Genomic DNA, 17926 nt, shown 5'->3' with positions numbered 1-17926 from the left:
TATTTTGATGCCATCAATAAGAGTAGTTTAACTAACTGTACCCTTTTAATGTTTTACGTATGTTTGGAATATCACGGTCTTACAGATGTCATATCAGCTTTAATACTGTAAGCATAATATTTTGGTGAAGTGTTGCTAAATTTAGATAAATTAAGATTCTGTAAAAACAAGAAACCCCAAACAAATAATGAGTTTATAGCACAGATAACAAGTGCAATGTATAGTCCTGCCTTTGGGACAAACATGACAGCTTTACAGGAAGTATGGGGTGCAACTGTCATATTTTATCATTTTATTTTACAGAAACATATAGGAGTAATGTGTTTTAGTTTATCATTTTCAGGGATAAGTGATCAGGGTAATGCAAAATGTTTGTCAGAGGGGACTAAATTTTTTCACAACACCCTTTTTTTTTGGTCATAAATGTACAATTTGTATCCAAGTAAATTTAATAAAGAAGCCATATTTTTCCACAGTATTTTTAACAGAAAATTTACCAGAAATGTTAGTAAGATCAAATTGAACACTATGTTAGACATATAATCGTCTTTGTGAACACAGGCAGAGTAATAGTGGTAGAATTAGGCCTTCTGTTGGAACTAGAATTTGCCAGTATTACAGCCTTTGAATCTGCTGTAATTTTATACAGAAAAATGAGCAGACATGAGAACTAGTAAGTTCTTAACTTCTTGTGTCTGCAAACAACATCTGGATGATGGATCTTTGTATACCAGATATGCAAGAAGTTCAGCTCCTTGTGGGAGCTGGGGTTCATCCTTCCAAAAGGCACTGGAATATCACCACTTAGGCTTTGTTCATTCTAAGAGTACAGGATGGGCTATAGAATATGTTTGATAAAATTTATATTCCCCAACGGCATAAAGAATGAGGAGGAAGGGTACCAATATAAGTTGATATGTTCCTCCAAAGCAAAAAAATATTTGTCCATCTTAATTACTTAGAAGCAGAACTGTACTACTCTTTCCTGCAACTACAAAGAATTATATGAGACTTCAGTTGCTTTTACAAATTTGAAGTGAACTAATACTGTACTTTTTTTTTTTCTCAGCATAAAGCTGTGGTTAATTAGCTAAATCTTGCTTGCTTTAAAATTACTCTTACTAAGGTACCTCCATTAAAGACATTTTTACAAGCTGATTTACTGATGTGTGCAGTCAAATTTTCAAGGACATTTTCAAAACAACTTAACATTGTGTGTACACAAGTTCACATCTGCATTTCTGAGTATTATCAATTCCATGTGTAAGTAACAGGCCTTTGAAAGCCCTCACGAAGATGTTCAACCACACAGGAGTTAGGAGAAGCCATACCAGATATGACTGGGTCATTTCTGTTGGAAGTAAGGTCAGAACTGGGTGGTTAGCAGATGCTGATATACGAGGTGAAGACTTACAGATATCTTATGATGTGTATATACAGATATATGTATTGCCTGTAATTCAGGAATTATCTTGAGATTGATCATTACATGAAATGTATTGTTTGAATATATGAGACCTTATCTGAAGCCTGTTACAGTCAATAGAATGAGTTGGCTTTTGTTCAAGCTTTTAAACTGGAGAAAAGTCTGTGGGAACTCAGAACAGCTGCAAATTCACACTGACCCACTGTCATATTATCACAGAGTTATTTAACTGATAATGGCCTTTTCCATTAAACAATGTCTTTGAAGAAACAATGACTTGTTTTATTGTGATCCTTTCTCCTTGTATATAATTATTGTTAACTGAATGTTTCTTTTATACTAAGATCTGTATGGAAAACTGCTTTTCACAAACTGTGATCACTTATGCATCTGAAAGTCCATTGAGTAGATGATGTTTGGAGTCTTTAATCAAGGAATTGAGTTCATCTCCTTTAAATTGACAAAAATTAGCCAATTAATTTCATGTCACGTCCTCAGCAGTAGCTGCTTACATCATGTTTTTATATGGAGCAGAATGTTACCGATAACTTGTCACAGAAATATGAGGCTGCCTAAGAAGGCACATTTGTCACCGAGTGATAGCTAAGCATCTACAACCAAAACCTGAGTGTGGCTAATAGATATTAAAGCAACTAAATGAAAAGCCTTGTGTTAAAGTTTAGGTCTTCCTTAAGTTACAGTTGCAGTCATGTTCACATCTTGATAAAAGGGAAGTATAATTGGAGAGCAATTCTCAAATCCTAAAAGGGTAAAAAGACATGGTTTGTTTATCATGAAAGACTGCTATTCCAACTACTAATCTTTCTGTCCTAGAAAGTGTCTTATTCTCTTTTCAGTGTTGGAAAGCTGCCTAACAAATGTATTTTTCAAGACAATGAAGGAAGCAGACCTCTATTCTTTCTTATCAATTTAATCTCTTTCATTCAGCTGACAATGTCCTCTTGTAGGCTAGGTCTCTTTCCACATGAATTACTAAGTGACACGTTACTTTTGCTTGTTCCTTTCCTTTTTTTTTCCACACCAGGATCCTAAAATGCAATAAAAAAGGATTATTGGTACACACATTTTTAACCATAAAGATACATACTGGAGACAAAGTCTTTAGTGCTCTGTTATTGTAAAACTTATATAGATTGTTATTGCAATCATAATTATTCCTGACTTTTTATCATTCAATATTTTCACATTCCTCTTTAATTAAAAAATTACTCAGAGTGGAGTACAGAGAAACTTGGTGACTGTTGGTTTCTCTGTAACAAATTCAGTTCTGAACCCTGATTAAGTCAGAAAGAATTTAAGATTTTGTCGTTGAGCTGAATTAATGACAAATCATATATCTCTTTCTGCTTCAGTTTCTCCTTTTGTAATGTACTCACCATTTTGTAGAATAGTTTTTTTAAACCACAATCTTGATGTAGGAAAAAGTTTTCAATGTTAAACTGCTGTCCAGATAAACCATCTTGGGAACGAAAACAATTACTGTCTAACTACTGAAAATAAAATGTGGATAAGAACTCTTCATTCTACCTGTTTAACAACTTTATACTCTCCATCACTAGGAAATGTGAGAAAGAAAATTTGGAAAAAACCACCATTACAAGTAACAAATATTATCATTAGTATAAACAGACATAAAATTAAAATCCTATGACATAGAAATAATTTAATGACCTTCATAAAACAAAGCATTCTTCCCCTCTCCCCCACGCCAGCATGAAAACCAATGCTGACGAAACAGAACTCAAAACTTTCCTTCTGTGGCAGTGGAAGCCTTTTCTTTTTTATTTTTGAAGTTAATCCAGAAATGACCTGTAGTGAAAAAGGCGTACCTCCTGCTAACTATAGATGCAAAGGCTCAGAACAGGTGGCAATTTTGGCATTTTTAGTTAGAAAGTTTTCCCTGAAAAAAAAAAATACACTTTAATGCTTATGGAGTGCAAGATATGTCAGCTTCCTGCATTCATGGCCACATTACGATGCCTTTTTGTCTGCTAGACATTGTGATATCCCTGCAGAGGCACAAGTGCTGAGAAGAATGCACTGAGACTGTCTACACATGTGAGCACTACTTTTCCTGCAGAGATGTTTACTTCTGTTATCATTACTTCTGGCTGAGACCACTGGCCTTTCACACCGGCAAGGGCCTCTTGCTTTGCACCATGGAAAATGGCTGAAGAGAAATAGGGTAGGCGTGGGCTCCTGCAGTGGTCGTGTGGTGACGTGAATTGCGTTGTCAGTCGTTATGAATTCAGCTCATCTCACAGAAAAGGTCAACTGAACAAAGAGAGGCCAATGAGCTGCTTACATCTCATGTAAATATTTTTTTTTAAAAAAAACTGAAATGGGATATAAATAATATACATAGGACTGTCTGGTAAGCAGTACGAAGTTCAACAGAGTGCCTGAGAACCAAGCAGCTAAAAGAAAGAAATAATGATGCCAAACAGTTGCAGTCCCAGAAGGGAGAGCGGGACTTGAGCACGGGGAGGGAGCCCAGGCTGTATCCATCACGGGTAATATCAGGGAGCAAAGAGAGACTCCCTTTCCTTTCTCTGCCCTGTGATAAAATCTTGCTTGCAGAATAGTGTTTCCTTTGGTGCAAGATAAAAAAGCTTTGCCCTACACACACTAGTTACACAAGGAAAACGTTTTGGTTGAGATGAGTATAAAGACAATGTGAAATAGCACAGCGTTGTACTCAGTCTTCCAGCAAATGCACGAGAGCAGGGTGAGTTAACAATCAGGCTTGACCAGAGCCTGGACTCTCCATTTCACTGAATTCTGTTAGCTAACACCAGAAAGCACACAGGGTTCCCATTTACATAAATTAACTAGCAGTTTGTTGTCAGAAAAGATGAGTAAGACTTTGTGGAGGCTTCCCAACCCATAATTCTGTTTTAATTTTGTATCAAAACTTTTCAACAATTTTTTGGGGGAAAAAAAAAATACGTTAAAGAAGAGAGAAGTAATGCACTCTCACTTGCCCTTTGCTTGCATCAAGACTCTGGGGCATTGCCTGCCTTTTGATTCAGCTGTTCCCTTGGCACGGGAATACACTTGAACAAATAGGAAATATAATGAGAAACATGCTTCCTCATGGTATTTCCAATTGGAAACAGCACAAGGAAAAAATGCTTTATCACTTTATTCCCAAACAGAAATAATCTCAGAAAGCTTGTTCCTCACCACATTCTCTGATTGCTTAAATAGGTGGCTGCATGGTGAGGTAGCTGTTTTGGTGGCCTTCACCAGAGTGGGAAAGGATCCAGCTGCCCTGGTAGCTCACTGCTCCTCCGGAGAAGTAGGTGGTACACCCGAGAAACAACTGAATACACATCTAAGACAAATCACACAAAGTGAAATAAGCCTTATGACCCAAGGTCTCGGGGGGTCTGCTTCAGGAAATTATCATGATGCCAGCAGAGAGAGTGTATTAGAGGCTAGAACTGAAGAGTCAGAGAGGCAGATTTCCCAAAACCAGTGTGTCTAAAGCTATGAATATTGTTCAAAATCAGGGTTGATTCTCTTCTTATACAAGCTTTATTCAGTGTAACCATTGATCCTCTTCATATAAGAGAAAAGCAATGCATGGCCAGCAGGTCGAGGGAGGTGATTCTCCCCCTCTACTCTGCCCTGGTGAGACCCCACCTGGAGTACTGTGTCCAGTTCTGAAGCCCCCAACATAAGAAGGACATGGACCAGTTGGAGAAGGTCCAGAGGAGGGCCACGAAGATGATAAGAGGGCTGGAGCACCTCTCCTATGTTTCTCAGACTCTTTAAATGTATCTTAATTACTGCCTTCCAGCTTCAGACATACTAAGATGTTCTTTAACTCAGAAATTTCTGGAAGTCACATGAAAGTTTCTTGGACCCGACATTTAAAAACTAAATACCATCAAGTTACTGTGAAATCAAGGAGGCACCAAATCCCTCACTGAAACAATCAAAACATTGTCCTCATGTATTAAAAAACACATAGAAAGAGTGCTCTCTAATACAAGTATGAGACAAAACTCTTTATTTAAACTTACTTATGTATTTAATAAGTTTTGCAGCAGTGATTTTGACCAAGAAATATTGAAAAATAAGCTGGGAGAATTATCTCCATAATTTTAAATGTGTCCTTGTTTGTCAAGTTTTCTGACAAATAGTACACATAATTCTATTAAAAGATCAAAATTAGAAATTACCTATTTAATTTGTTTCCTTTGTGTGCGTACACATATGAACTCTACAAAAATGTAACCTTCCAATCTTATGCTCACAAAACTGGTTTCTGTCCCGTTGCGTTGTCTATTTAAACATGGCCAGGGAGGCAAAATACTGCAGGTGCTCTGGGTAGAAGCTCCATGGCCAGCAGTGTCTGCTCTGCTATAGCTGATTTATGTTGTCAGATGACTCCAAAGGGACTGGAGTGGGTGGTTGGCCAGCGAAGGATTTTTGTTACAGAATCACTTTGCTGGAATGAGTTTGCATTAGTAGCTCCTGCATCACCATGTATTTCATCACCACATTGGAGCAATAGAAAGAAGAGGGCACTTTAGGGTTGCTTTAGGGCAGAAGGCCTTGGCAAAACAAGAAGAGAAATGAAATAAATGAAAATGGTATCTACTCTAGCCAGTGCTTGTCAGTGTAAGATCCCAGGGGATGCAAGTTAGTTGTATGAGAGGGCTGTCCCTGTTGAGACTTTTGCACCCGGCAAGATGCCTCTGAGTCAGAGGTGTTGGAAGCCCTGTTCCGACAGAGCAGGAAAGAAAGGCTGTGTGATTTTTCATCATGTATTGCTAATGGAGTCCTGCCTTTCAAGCATCTCTGATGCACTTTGTTAACAAAATCTTCCAGAAAAACTGCTAGAGAAAGAGTTTGCATGCACAAAGCTCAGCCTTTCAATATCCTGTGTTTGCAAACGATGCAAATCAAAGGTTTCCTAAAGAATAGCTCTCTTGTAAACACACTACGAGTGTCAACCAGGCTCTTTTAAACAGTCTCAGCAGCCCCACCAGCAGGATGTTCAGCCCTACTGAATGATCTTCCAGAGCAAACAGATGTTTTAAGCTACTTAAATTTATTAGGTTTTGAAAAGCTCGTTAGAAGAAGGTAAATAAATGTTAAATTTTTACAACCTAGTATGTAATCATACACAAGTGCATTACAGTAAACTTGTCCCCCTCCACACCCAATTTCATCATTGGAATGGAAATTACAGTGTTAGCACTTAGGAGAGGGAGTTGGATCTGCATGCACTGAGAGGAAGAGTTCACATAATGGTTTGTAAGGCATATCAAATTTATTCTGTGAGGTAGATAAAGGTCTTTTAAAGGTCTTACTCCACTTGTGGAATGAATTTCTTATCATGTATAAATTCTGTGTGAAACATTTCTTTTTCCAGGATGTGGTTTGTTTTCTGAAAGGGGAGAGAGAAGCTAAATATTTCCACTCCTGTATAAAAGAAAATCCTCTGATTTCAACAAGATCACACCCTGAGTGGTTAGTTAATATTGGAAACATAAAAAGGTACACTGTTCTGAAAGATCATTTCATTCCAGCAAAGCTGTTCTGACCAGAAACTGAGTGAATAATTTTTCAATAAAAGAATAGCCAAATAGTAACGGCAATTTTTAGAGGAAAGTAAGTGTAATTTTGGGAGGCAATCTTGTAAATATAAAAATGTTATAAATCGTATTTTTAAAAAACACTCAGAAGCTGTTTTGTGTTCGTCTATAATCACATTTCCTTTGCTGAAGAATTACATGTTTTGAATTATATTTCATATAAGAAGCTTATGGAATACAGTAAAGGGCATATTTAATATTTTCCAAGAAAAAGTGAAACAGATAATCTGATAAAATAGCATCAAACTTCTTCCAAGGACAGCTTAAGACATTAGAGTGATTCAGTAATACAAGCCCAAAACACCATGATGTCATGAAGAGGGTTTCCATTGACTTCAGCAGGCTTATGGATGGGCCCACAATGATTAATGAAGTTGCTGACAGGGGAGGTTACTTAGTAGGCAAGCCTTCTGCTCTGTGCCACCACCCCGCTTCCCAAAGTGAGCTGCATCCCCTCACTCTGGGAACTTCTGCTTGTGACCCTCTCTCTATGTGTCCACAAGGACAGGGGGTCCAGAGGGTGCTAAAGAAGCCATTCTCAAGTGGTGGGAAAGTGGGGAGCACCCTCTGTATTCTGAGGAAGGGTCTGGACATAGCAGAAGCAATTGCTATAAGGCAAAATGTCGATTGTGGTGTCAAATGAAGGCAGGTTTCTATAGCTCCAGGCTTGACTGTTTTAAGTAATTAAATGAAGCAGTTGCATTTTTCACAGCCGTTAGGAGACAGATTCTGTTCTTACTTTGGTTTGTGAGAGGAGTCATAGTTATTTTCTTCCTACACGTTCAAGTCCTTTGAGCAGCTGTATATATATCATTCTACATTTTCCCTTTTTAAGACAGCAATATCACTGTTCCACGCTATTAAAAATGCCACATTCTACCGCAGGCCAGCAAGTAGAATAATTCTTGCATATAGTTTTCAACATTTTTAAATTGCTTTTGGATTATTTGGGAGATAAGGCCACACAGTTATTGTTATCACTATTATTTTTTTTACTTATTCATATTTATGACGTTCTTTAGCAAAATGTTCTGGTTCAGTCTTCTCTGGTTGAAGACACATGGCCACAAGTTGTTAGATCATTACTATATTTAGGAATGCACCTGGGTTTGTCATCGACACCGAGCTATTAGCAGATGGCGAAGCAATTGGGTGGTGACGTGGCCTTGGCAACTCGGGACTTTATCGCCTTCCAACTGGACTATAACAACATGATCTATCTGGCATGAAAATTCCAGTCTTTAGGAAATTACAGTTAGTACAGAGCACAGCAATAGACATTTTCATCAAAACAGGATGCTTTGTGTGGCAGCCTTGTCGTCTAATTACCGTGCCCTTTATATGTTGAGCATTGCATAAAGTTGAGATTTCATGCTTATCTGTCAGGCCTAATTTGAGGACTGTAGGTCCTGGAAGAGATTATCTGTATTTCAGGATCTCAAACTACTTTCAAATATTGCTCTCCCCAGGTATAAGTAAGTGCTGTGTTATGAAAATAAGGCTTTTTGTTTGGGACAGAGTTCGCTTTTTAGCACTAATCAAGACCACTCCACATATTTCCAGGCCAGCTGAAAGACACAGTTTTTCAACCTTCACTAATAGACCTACACTTAAATGTGCCTCCCTGCGAGTTCTTCAGCATCCCTAAAAATGCAGAAGAAACCTCTTATGACAGTTCTTAGCAATACTGCTTTAGGCATTGTTGGATGGCTCACACAAATCTAAAGAGAGCCTGGCACAATGGAGCTGTCCACAGAGCTGGTTCAAACACCAGAAACAGTGTGGCCACGTTAATTCATTCTGCCTGGGCTAATCAGCCCTGGCGAGATATCCCTGTATTAGCTCGTACAGAGCATTGCGCTCACACAGCTCCTGGACCCCCCTTTGTGTGCAGCAGATCATTCAAAGCCATGCCGGATTTCTTTCCATGCCACTGCGCTTTGCGATGCCAAGACACGCACAGGTGCCTCCGCAGCGGCTCAGTAAGTGGGATTACCTCAGTGTGACTTTTTATTTGTTCTTACCATATCCATTCAAGGTAAAAAGAGATCATATGCATCCCTTATGTCAGCAAATGAGAACACCAAAACCCCACATAGATCAATCACTTATCCCTAGTAAGCTGGCCCACTCAAAATCCCCTAAGCATGGCAAATTGGTAACAGTTATGTTTGATTGGGATCCAAGCTTTCCATTTAATGAAAAATTCCACAGTTGCTGAATAATTTGGTGTTCTAGAACATAGTGTATAGCAAGGAAAAGGGCTGTTACAAACAAAAATATTTTAATTTTGTAGGAAATAAAAATATCAAAAACTGTGTAGCTCATACAGAAAGATTTTAGCTCACTGTTGATCTTTGTATATTTATACATTTTTAGTTTCAATGAAATAGGAAGACAAGATAAGAAGAAAACTAAAATTGTTCAGAAAACTTTGAAATCAGTTGTACATAGTTGAAATAAATAGTACATATTGTTGAATCATCTGGATACTTCTTTGAAGCATTTCCTACATAAGAACTTTGCAGTTTTCCTTTGGAAAATGACTCTATAAAAAAGTTCTCATCTTGATCTAGCAACAAGTTTCCGCTGTTTCTTTGTAGAAACAAGTACATAGCGTGCACTCTGAGTGATCTGCCCAGAGGATAGACTCCCCTCTGTGTAATTTTTACAAAATCTCGTTCCAAGATTGATTAAATTATTACCTTTTCCAATTTTATTTTCCTCTCAATTCTCACTTGGAACTACAGTTCCTCACTAGAACTGCCAAAGCAGGAGGTGAAGCTAACATGGCTTGCTTTGTTCTTGAGTGTTGTCTTTTCCCTCTGCTGTGAATTTTTCCTGTCTTCGTGGGAAGTTTAAAGTTGTGATTATTTCTTTTATGGAGTCTTAGACTAGATTTATAAGAATGTCCAGAATTTCCCATGACTCCTATATATTGTATCCTTTTTTTTTTTGCCTAATTTCCTCTGCCTTTCTCTCTTTTTGGTTTTTTTTTTATCAGTATGATGGTAGTCTGATTTCTGTAGTTATTGCTAGAATCTTGCTCTTGACTTAGCATGATTAGGAAAAAGTGCTTCACCATTATCCTTTTGATCTTATGGAATTTCTTAAACCAGAATTGAAAGTATGGAAGACTGCTGATAATCTGATCTTCCACTTACAGAATAGTTTTTTTTGTGCTTCTCCTTCAGTAACCGTGCTAGAAGGCCAGTTTAGGCAGCCCTTAACCCCCCTCACTTCTGATGTGGTGAGCTGGATGGGAGATGGACAACTCAGAATCAAAATTACCCAGTAAAAAGGAAAAAAAAAAACAGAGTATGAGGTTTTTCTTTGAGCTTGATTGGGGGTTTTTTGGTTTTGTGGTTTGTTTTTTTTTTCTAATGTAGATCACTTTTGTGATACATTCTAACAAGTGTTTTCTCTCTCCCTCCCTACTCTCTCAGGGCAGTCCTTGCTGGCCAGCTTGCCTTGGTATGCCCTGACGCATCTCATCACACAGGAACACTGTGCACCAGAGGTCAATTGGGACATAGAGGATGTGATATTCAGAGGTTCCCTCTGTCAAATTCGGAGTTTGGTACTTAACTCTGGGATCCATGATATTCTGTACAGCCAGTTAAGGGAGAGGAGGTGCAGGTATGGAGGAACAAACAGGAAATGTTAATTAGCTCCTTAATATGAAACATCAAACAAGGGGGTGCTCGAGATGGTGTCTTTATTCAAGAATGCAGAGTTTCTGTATGACTGAGGTTCACATGCCAGATGTGCATATTGTAATTTTATAACCAGGTCAGCCCTTCAGTTATAAATAGCAGGCACATTCAATTCTTTGGAAAAATAAATAGTCTTTTTTTTTTTTTTGTACAATAGCCTGGTTGTTAGAGCAGTCATCTAAGAGGTAAGTAACCTGAGATGCATTCTGTTTCAAGGCAGCTAAACCCACAACTCCTGCAACACACAGTATAAACTTCAGAGAAGATCCTTGAACCCACATGGCCTTAAAGGTGGGACAGTTACCTAGCTGCTACGCTCCATCTGACAATGGCAGTGCTCTTGAACCTAGTTGAATTTCTCATGCTTAATGACTGTTTCTTGAATAAGAGTGTGGGTGTCTGCAGCCTCTTAGCTCTGATAGCAGTTAGGAGGAGAGGTTTTGGAGGTCACTCTCTTAATAGTCTGAATTTGCTCAAATTGTGTTTTTGAGCATCTAAGTGCTATTTTGGAGCTTATCTGGCTTCATCAGTAGAAATCCAGGTTTTACCATTAGACAAAATAACATAATTCTCTTGATGCTTCATAATGTGCTTCTTTTTAACAGCCTGGGCTCCTGTATCATTTTGAAGAGTCCTTTAGTTAGAAACATCTGATAGGAGCCCCTAGGCCCAGAGTAAAATCACACAGATAATTGTCAGTTGAACACTAGATTTTGCTGTCAATAAAGAAACATTTACTCAGTTTACTTGTCTACTTTCACTATACCCACTATTCATAGCACTCAGATAATGAAAACCTGCATTGTTTTGCTATTCTGTTGTATATCAGGTTATTTGAGGCAGCTACTTCATAATTGCCCATTGGACTGTTTCATTTGAACTTATCTGAGTCAGAAAGTCCATGTACAATTTGCAGCTACCATTGTGAGTCCTAGAAGCCTAAAATTTTTGTAAACATCCAAAGATTTGGACACTAAGTGCCCTATCATAAGTTCTACAGACCATAAAGCTTGAGGGGAATGGTTTGATCACACAGGCTGATCATAGAATCATAGAATAGAATCATAGAATGGTTAGGGTTAGAAGGGACCTTCAAAGGTCATCTAGTCCAACCCCCCTGCAAGGAGCAGGGACATCCCCAACTAGATCAGGTTGCTCAGAGCTCCATCCAGCCTGGCCTTGAACGTTTCCAGGGATGGGGCCTCCACCACCTTTCTGAGCAACCTGTTCCAGTGTTCTATAACTCGCATTGTGAAAAATTTTTTCCTAATTTCCAATCTAAATCTACCCCCCACTATTTTAAAACCATTACTCCTTGTCTTATTGCAACAGGCCCTACTAAGCAGCCTCTCCTGTTTAAAAAAGGCTGATGGATTTTTCTGAAAGAAAACCTGTTTGAAACACAGCAAATCATTAAAAAAATGCGACATTGTTGAAAAATTCCGCACAGATTTTGTAGAAGTCTTTGGTACATTGTTCTAGTGTCTCATTACTGTCACTGTGAAAAAGATGCATCTAATTTTTAGTATAATTTTGTCAAGCTTCAATTTCCAGATATTGGATCTTATTACAGTTCCGTTAGCTCAACTGAAGAGCCATCTTATTATGAAATTTCTGGTTCCCGTGTAGATATTTAAGGACTGTGATTAAGTTATCTCTTGATAAATTAAGTAGACCAAGTCTCTTGAATCTTGCACAGGAAGATTCATTTTTCAATGTCATTTTCCAGGCTTTTCCCTAAAACCTCTCTAACTTTTCAGTGGATTTCCTTAATTTTAGAAAGCTGAACTGGACAAATATTTAAATAGTTGTGATATGTTAAAAAAGCCCCAACTTATTTTATTCTGCATTTTAAATTACAACATATGTAAATGAGCATTTTACTAACCCTGTAAAAGAAAGTATAACAGCCTGAGAGATTCAGAATGTAGATCAAATATGAGGTCAATCTTCATAGTATTTTTTTTCTCTTTGAGAGGTTGCTCATTCTCTAAGTATGGTGTGCATTTTTCTCATGTCTATGACACCATATTTAGCCATTTCCAAGCATACTTTTTATTTAACAATTAAGCAATGCAGTTTGCTGTTTTGTACCAGTGACCTACCCTATGCAATGTTTACCATTCATTATGGTTTAGTATTGTTATTTTTTTGCATCTAGGCTTTTGCTTGTAACTATAGAAAGTCTCAGGACACCATGGAGATAATTCAAATATCTTATTTAAGCTTGCATCTGTTGAAAGGCTTAGTGTTCTCAGCCAAACTTATAAGTACATCAGATCAGTTTGCCAAGATCCATTTTCCACATATATCTGTTGATTAGCATTTACTGTAGTTTAATTTTGTTTAATTTTATTGCACTAAGTTGCATGTCTGCTGTTCCATGAATTGGTATGAAATGGAGACTCTTCCTCTACCTCCTTGAAAAGATATTGCCTCTTATACATAATTCAAAGTACAGCAAAAGCCAGTTTTCTGATTTGTAAGTTTCTTGTAATCTATTAATTTTTATTTTTTTTTTGTAACCTGTGTTTTACCCAGTCATAGGCAGCCCCAGTGCAAGTTGACAATGCGTAGAAAGGGCTTCCCAGCTCTGTAGCTTCAGCTATGGCACACAATATAGGCAGTCACTCCACACCTACCAGTGCTAATGGAATGCTGAACTCCTCCTAGGCAGGCCCGTGGATGACTGCTGTTATATCTCACCTCAGCAGAGTGTCTACCAAACCTGTGTATCTCCCTGCAACAGCCTTTTGCATTCTCTGTGTTGATCAGCAGCATTACACTGAATGCCTCTGTTTTCCTCTCAGAAGTCCGATTGCAAAACACCTCCTGTGAAATCTTCAGTCAGTTACTTCAGATTATATGCCATCCTGCTTCTGGTATCTCAGATGAAACAGGGAAAGTTGTGGAGACTCTGGAATTAAAAAAAATAAAACCTGCTCTCTGGGCTGTTTTTTCAGTTCACTCTGATGTTCCCTACCATGTAGACGGCTTCTATGAGACTGAGGAATATTGCAGATCAGTGCCCTTTCTTTCCTATAAACTTATCCTCTTCTGATTTTGGCTGAACATTTCACCTTTCTATGCATTTTTTTGGCCTGCTCTACAGCTATCTGCTGGTGGTCTTGATCACAAATAATGTGGAGGGTATAGTTCAGGTAGCTTCCATTTTCCCTCAAATATCTTGGCTTTCCTTTTTCCACTCAGTGGATAAAATGAATTCTTTTCTTCATGGATTTTTAGAGCCAAATCTTCCAACTAGAGACTGTACCTGGCACAAACCGTCCCTGCACTTTTATATCCTTGTGGTCTGACTTATCAACTCGCTAGAAAGAATTCTGTTTCAGTGAGTGATTCTCATTTGATCATGGATCTTATTCTGTCCCATCTCAGGCTATTTTCTGAAGGCATATTTGCCATGGACTGAGGAATATTAGACTGTAGCATGACATAAAAATAGAGATTGAATGGTATTACAGAACATTACTTCTTGTGTAGATTATTACAGAAAGGTGTAGAGATTTAGTTGAAGGACTCCTATTAGTAACAGTAAAAGCCTCCTGGCTAAATGCTTGTGGAAGGATTAGGAAGTTTGCAGAATTTTACATTTTATTGAAGGGGCTGTTATGTAGTATTACAGAGCAAAGCCCCCTTTTTCTACAGAATAGACATAACATAGGCAGCATTAAAGGAAATTGCTTCCCTTTTTCCCAGTGGAGAGCATCCATGGTGTTCTGCAGTGACCACTTTGAGCCAGGTATTTGCCTTCTCCTGTCCTTGAGGACAGCTAAAAATGAAGAAAAAATAAAGATGGAGAAGCTTCTCTTGGCAGGTCCAGTTGTCTGTCTTTTCTTCAGCAGTGTTATGAAGCGAGCAGTATGAAAGCTGAACAGGATGACCGTAAAGGTAATAAGGTTCTTCCATCTCTCAGAGGAAAAGACAGGTGGTGTTGCAGTCTCAAAGTGAGATCCTACCCTCCCATGGGCCTCATGTGAGCTGGTGTGAAAGAAAATGCCTCTCCATTGGGCTAAAACCAATTTTTAGTAAAGAATGGGAGCAAATACTCATCCTCCATGTAAATCTCTATACCCAGCTCAGACATTGCTTCAGGGACCACAGTTGAAGGTGACTGGGAGAGGCTGGAGGCAAAGGGAGAGAGAAACTGGTCATCCTCTGTTTGTGACAAGGTATTTCAACAAAGTGGTTTCGGTGAAGGAGAACCTCAAGATCCTGTGAACTGTGAAAGAAAGATGGGAAAATCTATGTCTTGATACAAAAATGTAGAAAGGAACATCAGTGGGGTTTGTGAAGTGACGTATATGGCATGGGAAGCAATGCAAAAGAAGAATAGCACTTATTTTCAGGTAGCCCAGGGGTCAGAGAAGGAACTGAGGCAAGGGCTGTTGGTATGTGTAGTGAAGATGGGTTCAGTGTGAATGGAGAGTTCTCAGCAGACACGTGATTGAGATTAATTAGGAAAGTACACATGAACAGTATAAGGTGAGAAGAAGGGGTTATAATAAACCTCCTCATCTGTTTTGCACTTACTGGTCCTTTGATACCTTCACTGGGACAAACAACAGTAGCGATTAGTTGCAGCAAAGGTGTTCAAAAGACTACAAATTAAAATCAAATCAAACCAACAATTTAAAAACTCGTACCACAAATTCATCTTAAGGAGATACTGCTTTGTTTTGGGCCTGTGCATAGGATACCCACTGGAAGATAGAATAAATATGCCAGCACCTATTTCAGAAGAAATACATAAAAATTACCTTTGAGCAATAATTACTCTACTTAAACTATACTTACTAGGTGTTAAGTTCTAACTGGGGCTTTATAATTTAATTAAATTTGAAATTATTTTAATGTTACATTTCCAAAATTGAGGAAAGTATTGTGGAAATTGATTAGAAACTAGAAAAGAAAAGTAAAAAGCAATGAAGACTGAAACATAGAAAGAGAAATTAAAGTGTCACATGAAATCTCGTTTTGTCTGATACCAATTCCATTCATTCACAAAGGATGAAGTTTAAGGTGTTGCTAATAAAATGAGCATTTTAAAAGGCTACACAATAATGTAGAATTGCAAAACTGTAACAGCTTGTGAAATTTTAAAAACTCATTGGGTACACTTAAAAATACTACCTCTTTTTCTTTTGTTTCTCTTCACAGAAATGGTTGCCGTTCATATGTCAGCAGAAATACTGAGGAGTAACTCGAGCTTTTAGTCTGTAGTTCTGATAACATGTCACTTGCTTGCAGCAGTAGCTGCAGCAGCACTCTGCAGTATAAGGAGGGGTAGTTTACTTCATCAAATACTATATGATTACATGAGGTGTTAAAATATGGAAAACACTACCAATTGTGCTGTCCATCATAATACGTTATTCTCTGATTTGACTTTGAACTAGCTTGAAACTTTTTAAAAATATAAAGTTTCTGCTGAAGTCACCTAAATGGGAGAAACGTATTATTACAGCTTTTGTGAACATAAACTGTGCTTGAAAATGTGTATATTTGAATTTGAAGTCCAAATTCTGTGGATTTCCCTTACTCAAGTTGTGCCAGGACAGGGAATCGACTGAAGTGACTAGAATTTGGACATACATTTGGCCTTACACAAAACCGAAAAGCATACCACAACAAACTGTGGTTTGAAGCCTGCACAGTTATGCCACATTCTCACCTTCGTGAGGTGTGGCTTGCAGTCATGCAGAATGAAGAATGTGTGGAGCTCAGGAACCCATGGAAAAATACTTCCAAACCCATAGGTCTGGGGCCAGTTGAGCATAAACATTGACATTTAAATCTGAAACATCTTACTGAAACAGACTTCAAGCACAGTGAATAACATAATGACTGAAAGGCTCTGTGTGACGTCAAATATTGCTGTTTTCATCAGCAACGACAAAATAAAAAATACAGGCAAATATCTCCCTCTTTTCTTTTTGCAGTTTTTCAGGTCTTTCCTTCTCCTTTTTATCACTTTTTAAATTTGACAGCGGAAAAGTAGAGAAAAGGTTGAAATAACAAAATAAATAATACCTGTGAGAAGCACTTCTGACGGTCTCAGAACAGCGGGTCTCATTGCACCACTGTTTCTGTGAACTCCTCGGATCTGTGGCCTTACAACAGTGCCATTGAAATTATCTGGAATCTACAGAGCAGCTGACAGAGCATTAATCAGTAACAATATCTATATCTGTACCTTGCTTTGCCATGGGACTTTCTGCACACAGATCACTTTTCCCCAACTTCTGTCTATACTGTCCAAGTACGTTCTCTTCTCCCACTCACCTACCCCTGTGCTAGTAGGTGTGGGTCTCGTGCGTGTGCAGGTGTTACAGGTTAGACAGATCCTTTTTCCAATGATCTGTCTTTCTTTTTTCTCCTCTCACCTGGACCCATAGTCACAGCATTAACATAATGACTCCTTTTGTGCAGTGTGATGCAAAGGAATTTCAGGGTCTGGAGTTACTTCTCAACAAGTCAGGAAAGGTTTTTTTTAAACACTGGTATTTATTTCCCGTAGCAGTGAATCATCATTATGGTAAGGGTAATGTCATATAGTGCCATGAATTATGTCTCCAAAGGTGTACGAATGCATGCCTTTGGTGGAAGGCCTGTTCGATTATTAGCATTTCATCAGAGTGGAGCTTAGAATGATGATATCAGAGAAGAAGGAAAATCTGCATGAAAATTATTTCCAGCTTTGGCTTAGATTGATAAGACATGAATAGCTGAAGAGAAGGAAACAGTGGTGATTCTTCAGAATGACTAGGGTCCAGTAAATGTGAAAAAAACCCGAACCCCACAGTATTTCAGCCAGATGGCTGCAACTCTATTGACTTTGAGAAAGATAGCACCCGCTGGCAACATGTCATTCCACCAAAGAGAGGAAAAACCCAGTCATCCCCTGTCTCTTTCTTCCTCTGAGTGTGAGCTCGAGAGGGTCCCCTCCTACCTGACAGCCTAGATGTGACGCTTAGCCAGACTTTTATTACTCCTTGGTCTACATCCCTTCCAACGCTTCCAGCCATTTCATGGCCTAAGCAGGCAGGGCAGCTTTTGTAGTCCACTCGGAGGAATGCCGTCATCCTTGGCGATCTCATTCCACCTTCCCCGGAGCGGAGGAATGCCCAGCA

This window comes from Chlamydotis macqueenii, chromosome 1, assembly GCF_036417535.1.
Source record: "Chlamydotis macqueenii isolate bChlMac1 chromosome 1, bChlMac1.mat, whole genome shotgun sequence".
NCBI lineage: Eukaryota > Metazoa > Chordata > Aves > Otidiformes > Otididae > Chlamydotis > Chlamydotis macqueenii.
Note: the sequence above shows the minus strand (reverse complement) of the source record.